The sequence below is a fragment of the Alligator mississippiensis genome, chromosome 5 (assembly GCF_030867095.1).
Source record: "Alligator mississippiensis isolate rAllMis1 chromosome 5, rAllMis1, whole genome shotgun sequence".
NCBI lineage: Eukaryota > Metazoa > Chordata > Crocodylia > Alligatoridae > Alligator > Alligator mississippiensis.
This window is the reverse complement of record NC_081828.1, coordinates 8,897,624-8,916,384: the sequence shown is the minus strand read 5'-3', so window position 1 is coordinate 8,916,384 and position 18,761 is coordinate 8,897,624. Positions and strand designations below refer to the sequence as shown.

The window sequence follows — 18,761 nt, the reverse complement described above, 5'->3', positions numbered from 1 at the left end:
TGGAGGAAAGTCATTGCAAATAATCCACAAAGCTATGTTATGTAGCCATCTAGCTGTTCTTCATAGAATATCAGAAAAGTAAAGGTCTGTATAGCATGTAGGTCTGCATATGTACATGCCCTTTCAGTCCACCAAAAACTAGTCAATCAGCTATTAAGATTGTCATCAACATCCATTGATATTTCCTCTTCCAAACAACAGCATTGCTCAGCGTGCCAGTACAACAAAATCATTTGCTGCGATCATGACTTTCTTACTCACTTCCCCTTTTTGCCTGTTAGTACTGGGTAAGTTATGAATTATAGATGCAAAATAAGTTATTTACATAATCACATCAGATTCCTGAAATCTTACATTTTATAGGGTTTGACCATTGTCAGGCTCCTTTCAGCATGTACTTTGGAGGGAGCAGGATAACTTTTTAATTCCCCCTGTAATTGTACTTCCCCGGGGGGTGACAAGCTTTGTGCTTTGATTATGGAAAGAGATGTTTATTTACATGGCAACATGAAATAGTAGATCTTGCGCCTCATCAGCTGTTGAAAAGTTTGTTACTGTTAGTGTACTTCATGTAACTCCATGACCAACAAGTAATTCATAACAATGTAAGCAGTGCAGTGTTCTGATAGTATGGCTCCACTGCTGTTCCTGAATATTTTCTTAACACTTATGCAGACACCCCTTTACACTACTCCAGCAGTGTCAACTGACCTTAAAGTGGAAGCAAACTACACTTTGATTCATTGAAAAACTCCTCTTTGCTGCCACAGTGGTGCAACTCAGCCTTGGCATAAATCAGAATTAGGACAATTATGCATTATTTACATTAGTTAAACAGTGATGATGGTGATTATGATAAGTGCAATAAATAATGACAACAACATGAGATCTGTTATTACAAGAGAAAATAAAAAAGATTTAACAGGCACAGGCAAACATTTTCAGGATGCTCATTTCCTGCCATTACATTCAGATATCTTGTTCCTAAACTACTCAGTCCTTGGGACCCACAGTGCTGGGGACCTCCCAAACAATGAAAATCAGATGCAACATTTCTAAGACTCCCAAAACCTAAAGAAACACAATGTCTCCATCCACTCTTGAAAAGGTCTGCCAATTTTATTGCTATTTCTGTTGGTGCCATTTATTTTTTGTTCAAAATTTTACTCATTTCTTCCTTTTTCCTTTTCAAATAATTGTCTATCTTTCAATGGCTTTCTCTAGTTTTCCTCTTAGAGCCTAGTAGGACGCTCAAATAGAAGCTGTGCAAATTTGAACCCGGGCTTTTTGCCACAGAGCACGTGCCCAGACATGCACTTTGGTGTGGGGCAAATTGTGCCACTTGGGGCAAAATAACCCTGCCTGCCTCCTCCTGGATCTGTAGCCAGGGGCAGCTAGAGCCTGGGGCTAGCACCTGTGCTGGACCCAGCAATATAAAAGGCTGCCCTGGCAAGTAGCTCAGGGCTACGTGCTCTCAGGAACTTCTGGGGACTGGCCAATTGGTATCTGGGGACACTACCCCTTGTGCCAGCTGGACTGCTGAAGCATCCCTGAGAGTTCCCTGCACCCTCTACCCACTGCAGCAGTCTGGAAGTGGGGGCTGATGCCTGGCTATGACCTGCTGCCACCTGTGACAGCATGTGGCCCCAAGGCTGTGTGCCTGCCAGACCCAGATGGGGACTGCAAAGCCAGTAGAGGCACCTGCCCCTCTGGGCCAGCTGCCAGTAGGCTGTGGCTGCATAGTTGCCTTTGTGCAGCACTACTGCCATGTGTGCCCCTGCCCGGACATCTGGGCAGCTATCGCCCGGAAGATGTTCCCATGCAGTGGCCTGCTTTGAACTGTCAAAGCATATCCCCCTGTCCCCAAGTGGCCAGGAGGTCAGCCACCTCCAGCTGGGTCTCAGGTGCCAGCCCTGAGCAGGCTCTTTTGCCTGGGTCCTGCCACTAGCCTCACTAGCAGGAATTCTGGTGTTTCCTATTTAAAACCTGCAAATTCTCAACAACAACAACAAAAATTCCAAATTCACTCTTTATAATACCCCCAAATCCAATTAAAACAAAAGACCATGAGATCAGTTGGGCAATGTTTTATTGATATATTTACAATTGTAAAGAAAATTGGAAGCCTACCAATGCCTCCATCATCATAATAAAATACATTCTAATTAGCTATACAGTTTGGCATTGACTTTGGGCTTCTCTGTCACAGAAAAATCAGAGCTGCCCCTAACCCTTTCGCTCACCAGGATGTGCAGTGTTGAGTAGCACTGATATGCCAGTGCCCTGCCCCTGCCCTTGCCCCTGACTCTCAACCCACAACTTACCCCCCACCCCATTCCCCTCACTCCTGCTCCACAGGGCCAGGAATGTGGGTGAAGGGCTTTTGCAGGGGGGAATGTGGGTGGAGGGGGCTATGGTGGGGGGGCTGCTCAGGAGGAGTGGGTCCCCTGTCCCCCACAGGGCACAGCCCCCCTGCACACCTCATTGACTGCCCCCCCCACCCCCATGTGCCACATGCCCCCCACAGGGGTCACAGTGACCAGGACCTGGACTCCATGCCAGGTAAGTAGGGGGTGGGGGGAGCCAGAGAAATGGGGGTGGGGGGGTGGAGGGAGGATACTGAGGGTGCAGGGGAACCATGGGTGGGCAGCTCGGGAAGGGTAGGTCCGCCAGCCGCCCCTGCCCCCACATGGGTTCAAACCCACCCCCCTTCACCCCACAGCTGGGTGCAGCCCCCCCCCCGCTCAGCTGCAGCCTCCCCACTTGGCTCCAGCCTCCACCACCCCCCGCAGCTTACCAGCAACATGAGCCATGCTCTTGGCCACATGGCACAGCCCCCCTGCATGGCAGGGGGCAGCACAGCTCAGCCCCAGTTGCCAGCTATCCATGCAGCCTCTACCACAGCACACTGCTGCAGCCCAGCTCGGTGAGGCAAGGCGCAAGGCCGTGTGCTTTTGGGCAGCTCCAGGCTGTCACCCAGGGCTATGCACCACTCATAGGGACTACCTGCCATATCAGCCCGAGTCTTGCATGCACAGAAGTGGCTCAGCTAGACGGCGTAGGGCTCATGCATGCAGGACCCAGGCCGGTCTGGCCGGCGGTCCCCGTGAGCAACAGCCCAGAGCTGCCTGAAAGTACACGGCCCTGCACTCCATGCTGAGCCAGGCCACAGCAGTGCACTGTGACAGAGGCTGCACAGACACCTGGCAGCTAAGGCCGAGCCGCACTGCCCCTCACTGTGAAGGGGAGCTGTGCCATGAGGCCAAAAGCACGGCTCCTGTTGCTGCTAAGCTGCAGGGGGTGAAATTTGGTAAGCTGCCAGGTGGGAGGGCAATCCCCGCTGCCCCCCACTGCCCTGCACTGCATGGGAGGCCTCTGCCATGAGCCCCCAGAAGCTGCGATGGCTGCTGCAGCAGCCAGTGAGTGCAGGGCTTTTTATTTTATGTATTTATTTTAAGAGCCGAGAGCTGGGGCTGGGGGGCACTCAGGGGGAGCAGGCAGGGGATGGGGCCTGGCGGGGGTCCCCCCATGGCCCCTTCCCCCATTCCTCCAGCCCCTCCCAACCTCATCCCCTACTTACTGGCATGGAGTCTGGGTCCAGCTTCCTGCGATGATGAGCAGGGGCTGCCCAAATCTCCAAATCTCTCCGAATCAATTTGGAAAAGATTTGGAGAGCTTTGAATCAATTCAGACCTTTTGGTTGGTCTCCCAATTCAATTTGGATTCAGACATTTAGCCGCTGAATTGGGCCGAATCTCCTCCAAATTGAATCAGCACCCGAAGTGTCTCGCAGCCCTACCTGTGACTTTCTCAAGTTTCCTTCTAACCCAAAATTTCAAAAAACACGCTTACTGTTTAGACAACAATGCACGTAAGTTATATTGACATGTATACACAGACTGGAATTCCAGCCATGACTGTAACAAACCTGACATTATTAGTTATCATTTGTGGAAGCCCTAAGACCAGAGCTGAAATCCTTGTGCTACGCTATACACACGCAAAGAAAGTGACTCGGCCCCACAGAACTTCCAATCTCAAACAAAGATATAATCCTCATTTAATAATTAGGGTTTCACAAAAACATTGATCATCGTGGAGATGTCTGTCTTTTTACAGGATTAGGACAGGGGTGGCCAATTATTTGGGCCTGTGGGGCACATAGGGAGTTTTGATGAGTTGTGATGGGCCAGATCAGCACACCTCCTTCCCCTCCCCTCCCCTCCCCACAGTGTGACAACAACTTATCAAAACTGCCAATGTTTTGGGTGGGTGGAGTGGGTGGAAGAGACCTGGAAACTGGAGCTGAAGCCAGAGCCCCACATGCTGGAGCAGAAGCTGTCCAGCTGAAGCTTCCTCCCTGCCCAGAGTGGCATGGGAGCAGCAAGAGGAGGAGCTGCTGCAGGAGGCAAGGCAAGCTAAGCAGCACCTAGGCAGCTGCAGCCACACCAGGAGCAGCCCCAACAGAAGCTGTGTGCGCTGACCTGGACTGGGGCCCATGGGTGCAACCTGGAGCACAGCATGAGGTGCCCCAGGCAGGATGTGGCCCCACACAGAGTGTCACAGGGGCACCCATGGGCTGGATCCAATCAAGTGGTAGGCACCCTGGCAGGCCAGATCCAATCAGTTGGCAGGCCGTATTTTGCCCACCCCTGGATTAGAGCCATAGCTTTTAAACTATTCAAAGAAGGGATTATTTTCCTGTGAAGCACTTAGCACACTTTAAACACTGAATAAAAAACAGACAGAATTAAAAAAAATGGTTCCTGGCATTCCTTTCCTGTTTTGTATTTCCTTTTTCCAACCATCTCACTTATTTCTCTCAGGTGTTGAGGATGCCCAGTATCCCACAGCCTTCTGCTTTCCCTTTCTTCCTCCCTCCAAGGGAGAGGGAGGGAAGAAGAGCATTAGCTCCCTGACAGACCACGCAGGGGCTGATTGATGGGACAGAGATAGCCATTCTTTTGCAGCAAGAACCCTCTCAGAGCTCCAAGAGGGTTTCCACTGAAGAAAAGCCCCAACCCAGTGCATTCCTCTGTTTCACCCTGGAGGGGAGGCAGGTGCAACCAGAGATGAAGCCCTCTCCAAGGCTTAAGACAGTTCCAGACCCAGTAAAATTCCCCTTCTCCCAACCCCAGTTCCTGGTGCCCCAGCTTTAAATACTGTCCCTGCTACTCGGATTGTGAAGCCCGCAAGAGCAGGAACCAGGGATGGGGAAGCTATCCCTAAGCCTGGTTCTCAGCACCCTGGGCTTTCAGTGTCACCCCTGATGCTCAGCTGAGAGGTTTGGACAGGGATCTCAAAGCCAGTGGGCCAGAAATCATGGCTGGGAAAGTTAAGCCTCACCTGGTTCCAAGCCCCCAGGCTTTAAATGCTATTTCCCCCTGCCCCAGCTCACAGCCCTGCAGGCTTTAAATGCTGCAGCTGGGGAGCTGGGACCTATGGTCGGAGAGACTATCCCCAGCCCAGCTACCCCACGCCTCTGGCTTTAAATCACCCTGTATGCAGCCCATCTGGGCTTCACACAACACAAGGCAATTTAAAACCCAGGGGGCTACCAATTGACAGCCTGCCCCATTCCTAGGTAGGGGAGAGGCCAAGTTGTCAAGAAATGGGCTCCTCTAAAGGTTCAGGGTGCCCCCTGGCTGGAAAACTAACCTGGGGAGCCAAGAGGCTGGAATACATGTATGCTCCAGCTCCCAGACTATTTTTCTTTGAAATTCTTATCAATAGAAATGAATGCCTGTGGCTAGAGGGAAAAGTAAGGCTGGGGAAACAGAAAGACAGTACAGGAAAAATTCCACTACCGAGAATATTTACTTTACACTTGTTGCACATGAGTCTCCAAAATAGTTTTTATTTCTCATTTACTACCATAGTTTACATCCTTTTTGTAAAAAAAAAAAAAAAAAAGCCAACCAGTACACAGAAAACTACACAAATTAAGAAAGAAAAATTCAAACACATTCTAGAGATGAGAAGTTACATTCAGCTAGGAAATGATGATGCAAATAAAAGGATGCTTTCAAGTACCAGCTACAGTGTATTAGTAATTACAAAGGAGTAGAGGGTAAATTAATGTTCCATATATCAAGGGACAGTTTTTGTTTAATTCACAGTTATATCAGCATCAAGAACATAGAGTGCAGTGTATACAGCAAACTGGCTTTTCAGTCACCCTTCACCGTTTGTACAAAAGCATGCACCTATGCAAAAACCTCAAAATTAAGTTAATTTGGTTAATTGCCAATTTAAACCCATGCTATCTAAAGCAACCTGCTTACACTGTAGCTTAAAGCTGTGAAGTGTGTTTTCATATGGTGCACACACCAAACAACAGAAGAGCTTTGATAATATATTATTTTTAAATTAATCTTTCTACCACGATGTTACAATTCCATGATATACTGACAACAAACATGCCCCCTGGGCTAGACTATGAAGCTAGCCTACAAGTAGGAGCAATGGCAATTTACTGAGTAGCAAAATTCAGTAGTGTTGGAGCAATATTGTAGCTATGATGGTCTAAGAAACCATGAAGTTGGTCCAATAAAAGTTATCACTCACAAAAATCCTTGCCTTTCACAAAATTCTAGAGGTTGTTTAATATTGTTTGCCCATTAAGATATCAGGCACAAAGTCTGAAAATCAGTCTACATTGCTTTATTGTATTATAGAACAGCATTTCCATCCTGATGTGCCAAGACTATGCATACATTAAGTGAAGAATGAACTTGAGTCATCTGATCCCAATATATGTCTACACTACTCCATATTCTGTTATGTACTAAGACAGGAAATTCTAACAAAATTAAATTATACTACATCACTTAGTTTCTAGGGTATTTTTAAATTACATCCATTTAAAAATGTTTTATGCAATGCTTTCCTCAGTGGAAAATCTTAACATTTACGGGCTTGAAAACATACACATTAAGAGATGGCTTATTTACAGAATGAAGGTTTAATATCAAATATTGCACTTCTGATGCAATATCTAAATTATTTTAAAAAGGATGTTACAAAGCCTGCTTTTATAGATTCATAGATGTTAGGGTCAGAAGGGACCTCAATAGATCATCAAGTCCGACCCCTGCATAAGCAGGAAAGAGTGCTGGGTCTAAATGACCCCAGCTAGATACTCGTCTAACCTCCTCTTGAAGACCCCCAGGGTAGGGGAGAGCACCACCTCCCTTGGGAGCCTGTTCCAGACCTTGGCCACTCGAACTGTGAAGAAGTTCTTCCTAATGTCCAGTCTAAATCTGCTCTCTGCTAGCTTGTGGCCATTGTTTCTTGTAACCCCCGGGGGCGCCTTGGTGAATAAATACTCCCCAATTCCCTTCTGTGCCCCCGTGATGAACTTATAGGCAGCCACAAGGTCGCCTCTCAACCTTCTCTTGCGGAGGCTGAAAAGGTCCAGTTTCTCTAGTCTCTCCTCGTAGGGCTTGGTCTGCAGGCCCTTGACCATACGAGCTGCCCTTCGCTGTACCCTCTCCAGGTTATCCGCATCCTTCTTGAAGTGTGGCGCCCAGAATTGCACGCAGTACTCCAACTGCGGTCTGACCAACGCCCGATAGAGGGGAAGTATCACCTCCCTGGACCTATTTGTCATGCATCTGCTGATGCACGATAAAGTGCCATTGGCTTTTCTGATGGCTTCGTCACACTGCCGGCTCATGTTCATCTTGGAGTCCACTAGGACTCCAAGATCCCTTTCCACCTCCGTGCCACCCAGCAGGTCATTCCCTAGGCTGTAGGTGTGCTGGACATTTTTCCTCCCTAGGTGCAGCACTTTGCATTTCTCCTTGTTGAACTGCATCCTGTTGTTTTCTGCCCACTTGTCCAGCCTATCCAGGTCTGCTTGCAGCTGTTCCCTGCCCTCCGGCGTGTCCACTTCTTCCCATAGCTTTGTGTCATCTGCAAACTTGGACAGAGTACATTTCACTCCCACGTCCAAGTCGCTGATGAAGACATTAAAGAGTATCGGTCCAAGGACCGAACCCTGCGGGACCCCACTGCCCACACCCTTCCAGGTCGAGACCGACCCATCTACCATGACTCTTTGGGTGCGACCCTCTAGCCAATTCGCCACCCACCGGACCGTGCAGTCATCCACATCACAGCCTCTTAACTTGTTCACCAGTATGGGGTGGGATACCGTATCGAAGGCCTTCCTGAAGTCCAAGTATACGACATCCACCCCTCCTCCTGTGTCCAGGCGTTTCGTAACCTGGTCATAGAAAGAGACTAGGTTGGTCAGGCACGATCTGCCCGCCACAAACCCATGCTGGTTTCCCCTCAGCATAATTTGTCCTGCCGGGCTCTCACAAATGTGAGCCTTGATAATTTTTTCAAATACTTTACCAAGGATGGAGGTGAGACTGACCGGCCTATAGTTGCCCGGGTCCTCCTTCCTCCCCTTTTTGAAAATGGGGACCACGTTAGCCCTTTTCCAGTCCTCTGGGACTTGGCCCGTGCGCCACGAGCATTCGAATATTCCCGCCAGTGGCTCTGCAATGACGTCGGCCAGTGCCTTCAGCACCCTCGGATGGAGCCCATCCGGGCCTGCCGACTTAAAGGCATCCAGTTCTTCCAAATGACTCTGCCCACCTCAGGATCTACGCATGGAAGTCTGGCGCCTTGCTGCTGCCTCTCTACAACCCCAGTGAGAGACTTGTCGTGCCCCTCGCTTAGGAACACTGAGGCAAAGAACTCGTTGAGGAGTTCAGCCTTGTCCCCTCTATCTGTCACCAATTGCTTCTGCCCATTTAGCAGGGGTCCTATTCCTCCCTGGGCCTTCCTTTTACTCCCTATGTATCTAAAAAACAATTTCTTGTTGTCCTTTACTTGGGTTGCCATCCTCAGCTCCATGGTAGCTTTGGCCCGCCTAACTGCCTCCCTACAAGCACGAGCAGAGGAGGTATATTCATCTTTAGTGATCTCACACTGTTTCCACTTTTTATGTGCTCCCCTTTTGGCCCTTAGGCTGCCCTGGATTTCTCTGGTCAGCCATGGAAGCCTCCTGGCCCCTTTCCCTCTTTTGCCTCGCTCGGGGATCGTCTTGCTTTGTGCCCAAAGGATCGTTTCCTTTAGGCACAGCCACCCTTCTTGGACACCCATCCCATCAAAACTCCTACTCTGCAGTGCTTCCTTGACTAATCGCCTGAGTGCAATTGTCAGCAATTTCCTATTAATGAGTCTAACAAATTCAGAAGAACATGAGTAAAAATAGTGATGGTCACTGTGCAGATAGGACTACAGCAGGTAGACCCATTTTTGGCACCACAATGTTGATAAAAAAAAATAGGCCCAAAAACCAACACCTGATCCATGTTTGGACTTCCACTGGTTTCAGAAGCTGAGCTCCTGGGGATTTCTGTCATTTTAACAGTGTAGACAAAGCTCTGTAGCATCACCCATCCAACAACCTCTTAAGTGCTCAGAAACATCAAGTTCAGTCTGAGCAAAGCCTAGAATAGGAAAACCAAAAATCAATCAACACTAGCCCTGTTTCAATGACTTTCTTCCTTATATATCCCCTGTAGCATTTGCTAGCCAGCTCTTGGCAGAATAAATGCAAGAGAACCAGAAAAGTGTGATTGAGTAGAAATGAGAGATCGGTTTCATTGTCAAAGCTGAGCAAAATGTACAAAACAAACAATGGTAAATTGAAAATTAGCTACTTATGTTTAAAAATCTAAATTACATTGGTAACAATACCAAAGGAGTCTATTTTTTAACCTGAGGCTGTCTTAATTTTTACATTTAAATATTGGTTCTAACACTCTAGTTGGCCAAATTTTATTTAATGTGTTTCTTAATGCGTGCTCTACAAACCTGTTGTTTCGACTTATGTTTTGCACAGTTTGAATATTGCAAAACTGAAACCAAAATACAGGAATCTTCATTAATAATTACGGTGTCATTATTATATAGAATGGGTATTATGGGATTTGGAAAGCTCTTTGATGTGCTTCTTCCAATAAACATTACCAAGTTTATCATACTATTTCTTAGAAAAAACAAAAACACAGCATGAAGCCCTCTATAATTTGATTTGAATTTTCTACTTCTATTACTCCTTGAAAGAAACGTTTAAATTTCAATGTGCATAACTATAACTGTGCTAAGAAAAAGCATTCACTAAACAAATAATGGTTTCATTTTGTGTTTCCATGCTAAAGTTTTGGATAAGTCAAGCATCTAAACAAAAACTTCTATTATTCAAAAACTAATTCAAAATATCATGACACCCTGGGAGAGCTTCTGAAAGTTAAAAAAAAAAAATGTTGTAAAGTTTTATTAGTGCAACAGTACTTATTTTTTTACTAAAAGAAGCCTAAACAGCACTGGCATATGTTTGACCTAATTTTAAATGATCATCTTATGGGAAATGACCTCTGGATTCCAAATATGCTGGGAGGAAGGAAGGACAGGTTTCCCCCACATCTGCCACTCCATTGACAATGCAATAGTAATTGTACTTAGGACATACATTAAGCACTTTGCTCTTTTGTGTAGCCTCAAAGCTGGTCTAACATCTTTGGGACTACTCAAGCAATAAGTAAATAAACTACAGTAGGTAGAAATAAATTGGTATTTCCTAACTGAATTTGCCAAGTTAAATACATTCCCAGGCTTCTAATCAGGCAGATGGTCCCCCACTCATAAGGGTTCATAGTATTGTCTAACATTATTGGATCATTTCAAGTCCCTCCATTATGAGTATGAGAATGGAGGGGAACAAACTCAGGAAGGCCATGCCTCCAAAGTGAAATTAGCATCTAGAAATGTTCTCAGAGAGAGTTGATGCAAGAAAATATAGTCACAAGGCCCTAAGCAATTTAAGTCTTTCCTCTTTGCAAACATTAGTTCAGTTCCACTGGTGACAGCAAATGAGAGAGCACTGGTCTATACAAGATGCTGACAACTTTCCATACATACAGCCTGACCCTAAGGGGATTCAGCAACACTGCTTAAAATATCAGTAGATGTCTTAAAACCTGGAACACAAGTGTTTCCAGTTTTGCTGTTATAGTGTATCTGAATCAGTGACAGAAACGTTGGGAAATCTTTGGGGGAAAAAAACAACCTATCTATAGATGCCTTCTCCTTGTAATACCCTACTCACATTTGCCCTGCAAGAGCAACCCACGAAAAGCATAATTTAATCAGAGCGCACTACACTACACTCCTCATTGGGGACAACCAGAGGGGAAACACAGACCAAACCAGAAAGAAGCAAAAAAGGAACAACAGTGATATATATGCAATACACTTCTAAACTGAAAAATGTTGGCTACCTCAGCTAAGAAAACAGGAATGCAGTGGAGTCCAGTAAATATTCTCTAGGACCACGTACCCTGATGATAAGAACCCAAGAACTCCGAGGGAAGCCATTCCAGTATTTATTTTAAAATTCGAAAATGTACTTGGCCATATTTGAATTAGCTGGAAGAACTACAAAAAAGTTACTGCAGTAGTCCTGGGGGCGGTGTTTATTTTTATAAACTGCACATTCACAGTAGAGAAAAGCATGCTATTCCTACCTAACCAGGACGTATGTTAAACATTTTTACATTTGAGCGCCACACTGCAAATAATATAGTGGAACTAGCCATTAGTGGTATCCTTAGATATATGTTTCAGTTTGAATGTCTATGACATGTGATTGAAGAACTCAAGAGAAAAATCTGAGTTAAAAGTCCAACATTAAGTCCAGATGTGAAAACATCCTGTCATCACCTGAGTTTACTTGTGTTTAATTCTGACTCCCATTCAGTACTGAAAAACACAACGCTTGTCCAAACAGTCTAAGACTTAAGCCATGGGTATATCTAATACATTTACTACTTTCATGTTAATACACCTTAATAATTGGCTATCTAAGATTTAGAAAAATGCAAGTCTGTTTAGTCCTATCCAAAAGTTTGCTCCTTGTTCCTGGGATTTATTAAACAAAATAGCATTGTTCTATAAGTATCAAACCGTTAAAGATTTTTCTCCCTGGTCTTCATAAGCAATACCAGTTTGCACTCTTTATACTGAGCAGTTCTGATGGAAACAAGCCTCTCTGAAAGCTACTTCTCAATCAGCTGAGCAGAGCTTCTTGCTTCAGAGAACACAAAAGAGCGGCAGCTACTTACCTGCAGGTCAAACAGGTTAGTTTTCCCTTTAATTGACTGGCACGCTGTTCCGCAAAAGCAATCACCTAGACGTATCTGACTTCTCTAACTCAGTGAGCTTGAGCAGACTGTTCTAAGCTGTCTCACACTGTCACTATCCCATTGTTACCCAGCATAATTATTATACACTATGTCTTTTTATCTACTTCTCTTATACTATATTCTGATTTTGCTTCTCCAATAACGACCTTAAAAATTATTGGCTCATCTGTTTTAAGGTTTGCTACATCAACCACCTTTACTTTAGGGCTGTGCGAAATTTCACCAGGTGTTTCTACCGAAGCTGTTTCTATGCATTTCAAGCTTAAAACAGCAAAATCAAAATTAATCAAAAGCCTTTGAAACAGCTTTGAAAGGAAAAAAGGGCACTCAAAAAGTTTCCAAAGTGCTGCTTTTGGGGGCCTCTTTGAAAGCGTGCAGATCGGGGGTCCGCAGCCCCGGGAGGAGTCCAGCACAGTCCTGCAGACCTCCTGGGGGTGTGGGCAGACCACCGGATCAGCGCACCAGGTGACAGGAGGCTGCCCCTGACAGCAAGTGTCACTAGTTTTGCTTTGAACAGTTTGAGGTGGTTTCCCAGAAACCTCTGCACCTATCTCCTTGAAACTTGGCAAGTTTCATGGCCTCAGAAGGGGCTACAATCCCTGCAATTTGCATCTGAATCAGGCAAGAAATGACAAAATTGTGGTTATTTTCATGATTCCCCATTATAGCCTATGGGCGAAAATGTCAAAACAGTTTCAACAAAACGAAATGGAACGGTGCTTCGAAACGACAGAAAATGACGAAACAAAACACTGTCCCTTTGAAACAGTGAAATGGAATTTGAAATGAAACGGTGCTGTTTCACACAGCCCTGCCTTACTTTAGTTTGTTTGTTTGAAACTTAACCAGCTCTTGATGGTGGAGCTGTAATCTTGGTAAACAGAGTATCAATACTTTTAAGTTTTCTTTTCTTTTTTTCCTTTTTTTGGTAATACTCCAGGGCTATACTCTAAAAAGAATATTAAATTTTTTCATTGGGAGAGAAAATAATTCTAAATCTACAGTGGGACAAATACATAAATCTTAACTATAAATTACTGTAAAGATTTAATGTCTTTGTGCATCTGCTTCTGTACACTGAATACCAATAAAAAAAATAATTACACTCATTAAGGTGTAATGGCACCTTCAAAATCTAGAGATGAAGGATCCTAAAAATCATATTTAAATAAAAATCTCAGAATCTAATGTTGTTGCTTGTGTTTGGTTTCAATGAAGTGAAACAACACATGAAAAGGTGCTGCTTTTAAAAATACATTGCTAAACCAGATTTGGCCCAACACACAGGATCAGTAGTTATAATAAATTATTTTCTACAGTTCTTCTCCCCAGAGGATTTCAGACCACAAACCAAAATGAACTGAATGTCACAACACTCGTGAGGGGGTTTATTATTCATTTTCTACAGACTAAAAAATCTGGAGCACAAAATCATTAAATGACTTGCCCAAGGTCACACAGGAAATCTTTGATAAAGCCAGAAGTAGAACCCAGCTCCCCTGATTTCAAATCCCATAGCCTCTTAATGTTACAAAACCTTTTTAAATTAAAATCCAACATAGAAAGCTTGATGCATTCCCTCAGTGTTTACAAACCAAACCAAATTAACAGTGGTAGGGAGCATTTAAAACCAGAATATTACGCTGACTAAAAATAAGAGCAGAAGTGATTAGTCAATTTTCATTTTCTGAAGCATGGGTAAAAGCAACAGGAAACAAAAATAAACACTGAAAATTATAATTTTAAAAATATCCATTTTAATAAATCAACTTACTATAATAGCATAATTCCACTTGTTGGAAATGTAACACTTTGGAGTTAGTAACATTCATTTACCTTGATTGTGCCAATCATGCCATTACTTTGATTCTCTTAACATTTGAAAATAATGAAGTGAACTCATAAATATGTACAGCATTTGGCTCTGTTATTTAGTCAAGGAATCTCTCACTGTTTCAATATTTTACGTAAGATTTGCACTTATATAAAAACTTATGGATCATTCAAAAATATATAATGTAAAAACATAACTGTTTACCCTCTGCTAATACTGATACAATTCAGGGACATGCAGCAACAGAAACTGGTATCCTATTCTCAGGCCACATTACAGTAGTGCATCTCTCTCCTCCTACCCCGTTCAGGCCAAACAACATTTCCAAAGTAGAGGTTCTTCAGCCTCTGCCCTTGTTCCCCCACCCCCCAACACACCCCTATTCCCTCTGGCACAGACTACCACTTGTGCCAAATTAAAAGCAAACTTATTTAATTTAATTCTTAACCTGATCTTGATCCCTGGAACCTGGATTTTCAGAAGCATTTCTCTCCTGACCTAATGGCCGGCTATAATCTAAAGCACACCAATAAAGGCCAAATATTAGCAACTGTTTTTTGTAATGTACTGAAGACGACTTGTCTAAAGCTAGAGCCAGGCACGCTCTACTCACAGCAGGTGACTGAGCAGGTCTGCATGGGGGAGAGGACTGAGCAGGAGCTTGAATCCAGGTCCAGCTCTGGACTGGAGAACATCAAGTTGCAGGCGCCATTCTTGTTTCACCCCAAAATATCCAAACGTGTTCCTATGTTTCCCCCAACTCTTGGCCCAACACGTCATAAAGATGGCTATGCTCACGAGTTTCCAGCCACACTTGAACCACAACTGTAAATATTTATATTCAGTTCCAGGTTTTCATGGTTACACTGGGTTGTCGTCACCGAAGTACCCATCAGGAATGCCTAAAACCCTATGATCATTCCATATCATTAAAAATAAATAACTAATACAAATAAATCAGGGTTTAGGTCTTCTTGAAGCACTTTCTGGTCCATAAATCCCTCACAGCCCTCAGGATAGCTCCTCCTACGCCCTCCGCCTCTCCTCTCCCTTCCTGTTTTGGATCCAATACCTGGACAAAACACCTCTGGCTCTCACAGCATCCGATGGACCCCAGCTCCAGCTCACTAAAGCTCAGGGTCCGGCTCTCCCCGAGTTAGCCCCGTGCGGGTCGGATGCAGCCCGCCAGGCCATTCTAGCCAGCCCTAAAAAATTTAGAAAATTAATATTTATCTGCCCCCGGCTGCCTGTCATGAGGCCCTCGATGGCTTGCCAAACTCAGTAAGTGGCCCTCTACCCAAAATAATTGCCTGCCCCCGAGTTAGCCTATAACGGGGGTGTTTCCCCTCGCACGTCCAGATTGCACCAGATTGCACTGTTCCCCCGCCTAATGTGTCCCGAGGGGGCCGCCCTGCCCTTGCCCGTCCAGGTGGACCGGGGCACGGCCGGATCCGGCCCCGGCGGTGCCAGACGAAGCCTGCGGACGGACCCGGGTCGGACCCCGCCGGTCTGCGAGTGGACGCAGCCTGGTCCAAACCCTCCGAGGCAGATTCATGAGGACTAAACACTGCCCAGAGGTGCAGGCACGTGGAGGGGAGCGGAGGGGAGGGTCAATTCCTCTCATCAAACCACGGAAATAATCATAAATAAATACAAAACAACAACCATGTCCAACCAACAAAGACACTTTGCAAACCTCCAGTCGGCGCCGGGCTGGGGGCAGGATGCGCCCTCGGGACCGCGGCGGCCGGACCGCCAGGCTGAGGCGGCAAGCGGGGAGGCTGAAGGGCGGCCCGGGGGACGCGCCGCCTCGCCTCGCACCTGCCCCCCGCCCGGCCCCGGCCCCGGCCCCGGCCCCGGCAGCCTCCCCGAGCGGCCGAGCAGCAACCGGGGCCTGAGGAGCGGCCTGCGGGCCGGGGCGGCACTCACCTGGCGAGGCGGCAGGCGCCGCCGGGCGCGCATGGCTGGGAGCCCCGGGCCCGCTCCGCGCCGCCGCCATACAGAGGCCGCCGCCTCCGCCTCGCTCCGCTCCGCTCCGCTCCTCGCTCCCCGCGCGGCGCGGCGCGGCCCGGCCCGGCCCGGCCTCACGGCAGCAGCGCCCCCTGCCCGGCCCCAGCGGCACCGCGCGCCACTGCGGCACCGCCCCGCCCCCGCCCCCGCCCCACGGGGCACCGGGCCTCGCGCGCCGACCCGCCCCGAGCTGCTCCGCTCCGCTCCGCCGGTCCGGGGACACCCCCCACGCCCCCGCCCGCACGCGCACACGGCCCCCGCCCCCGCGGGACATCCCCCCCCCCCACACACACACACAACCGCACGGCGCAGCACACATCCAGGGACAGCCCTCAGAGACCCCACAACCCACCACCACCACATTTGCAGACACCCACACACACACACACACCGAGGGAGATTCCTCAGGGAGACAACCACATCCCCCCACCACACACCCCCCCACAGCCCCGCACACAGACGGGGAGACCCTCCTCTCCCCCCCACACACACACACACACACACACACACACACACACACACACACACAGACAACCCTCCACATGCCGCCTCACAGGGAGGCCCCTCAGACCAACAGACGCAGAGGGAGACCCCCTGCAACCCTGCACACACACACCCGGGATGATTCCTCAGGGAGACAACCACACACACACATACCCCTCCCACCCACACACACACACACACGGGGGAGACACACAGCTAAACACACCTCTTCCCCCGCACACACACACCACAGTAGGCACCAGAGAGACAACCGTAGCCACACACACACACACACCTTACACAGAAAGACACAACCAAACACTGCACAAAGATCTCCCCCGGCCGGACGCAGGAAACACAGACAGGAGCAACGACAGACGCGGAGGCGACATGCACAAATGTGACACCGTAGTCAGAGTTACGCAGTCACCCACACATGAGCGCGCAGCCACGCATAGAGAGAAAAGGGACACGCAACTCGGAGACAACCGTGACTTCACGCACACAAAGTGGCGTTGTAGGAGACCATCCTATTTACACCTACAAATCACAAGCACAAGGGCACACGCATCTCACATGCACATATGAAGAGTCATACTACCATCCATGAGGGATACGTGACTGCCTGTACATAGAAATGCGGTCAGACACACACACACACGCGCACTGCCATGTGCCTATCATGCAGACACAGCGGTGCAGAGCGACGTACATCCAGCACTGCCGACACTTAGATTTCCTATACAAACATTCTCACAAATAGTGGAGTAGCAAACTGTCAGGCACACAAAACCATTATTATTCACTTACTGTAGAGTCCCAACAATCATTTATTTATGAGGAGAAAGCCAAGGAAATACACACGCCACAAACAAAATACCTCTCTGTTCCTGGCTGTAGGCAGTCAGTAACATGCCTGTGGAGGAATGTGCTTTTCTCTCTCTCTCTTTTATATATTTGTCTGCAGTTGGCTTATCTTTGCTCTGAATTTTACAATGTGTTATTTTCTTCACTCCATGACTTCAGTGCTTGTACATATAAATATCCATCCGTGCACACCGCTGCCCTCTCCCGGTCGGAATCAAAACGAGCCGGCTAGGTGTCCTACAAACTTTTCCCAGGACTTTCACAAATAACTTATTGAGATGACAGATAAAACAGGTGGACTTTAGACGTACACCCTTCAGAAATGTTTCAGATCCCCTCAAATAGTGAGGGGGAAAGGACAGAGCTCACTTGTCTTTTAGATAGGTGCTCTATCTAGGCCAATATCTTGCTGTTTGTAAAGGGGAAAGAGTGAACACATTACAACTAATACATTTAAAGCACCCCCTCCCCACTATTTAATTTATAATTCAACTGCTCACTCTGCTTTCAGGGATGTGCCTTTTACTGTTCCCGTGAAAAGTACTCAAGGGGGATTCCACCTATAGTGAGCATCCCCCTCACGGCACCTACATGCGCCTAGACTTCACATGGGCCATCTCCGCAAAGCAACTGAGCATGCCATCTTCAAAAGCCAACAGGACTTTTCTGCAATTGCTGCTCTGGGCATCTGTAGTGCCAGGCACTGGAACTTCACATTTCAGTGATGCCCAGATAATAAGGAAAAGGAGAGGGGGACAGTGGCCAGAATGGTGGTGAGAAGGCATAGAAAGAAGAGATTGCAAAAGCTAGATAATTGGTGAAATGGAGAGGGGGGAAATAGTGGCTAGAAGAGTCAAGGGAAGTGATGATCTGGTGGGAGGACAGCTGAGGGGGAGGGGGAAGGACCAATAGAACTATATATTCCAAATGAATGGTCAAAAGAAAGGATGCTGATAGCCATGCATATAAATCAGGAGCTAGGAACTGTAGAATATTTAGAATGGAATAAAAGAAATACAAGGAAAAAAAATGTATGGCCAACAGGTTGTCCTTCCTGTCTGGTGCAGTGGGCTGGACCCGATGATCTTCCGAGGTCCCTTCCGGCCCCTTACCGTCTATGAAACAGAAATAAAGACAATGAGAAAAACATTTTAAGGGTATTAGGAAGAAAAGGAACCCTGATAATGTTACTGGCCCATTACTAGATGAAAATGGTGGAATTGTCCATACTGAAGCTAAAAAGGCAGAAGTGTTCAATAAATATTTCTGTTTCATAGCTGGGAAAAAGCCAAATGATATATTCATATAATATCAGAGAATGATGAAATACTTTCCAGTCC

General features: G+C 46.8%; 1 protein-coding gene across 1 annotated transcript in view; it reads right to left on the bottom strand.

Moving 5' to 3' along the window:
• The window catches only part of ZFYVE9 (zinc finger FYVE-type containing 9), an 84,322-nt gene extending 68,183 nt beyond the window's left edge, over positions 1–16,139 (bottom strand). The window contains exon 1 of the mRNA XM_059727831.1: positions 15,991–16,139. The gene's annotated coding sequence lies outside the window, so the exon portion shown is untranslated. The remainder of the gene's footprint in view (positions 1–15,990) is intronic.
• Between the last annotated feature and the right edge of the window lie 2,622 nt (positions 16,140–18,761).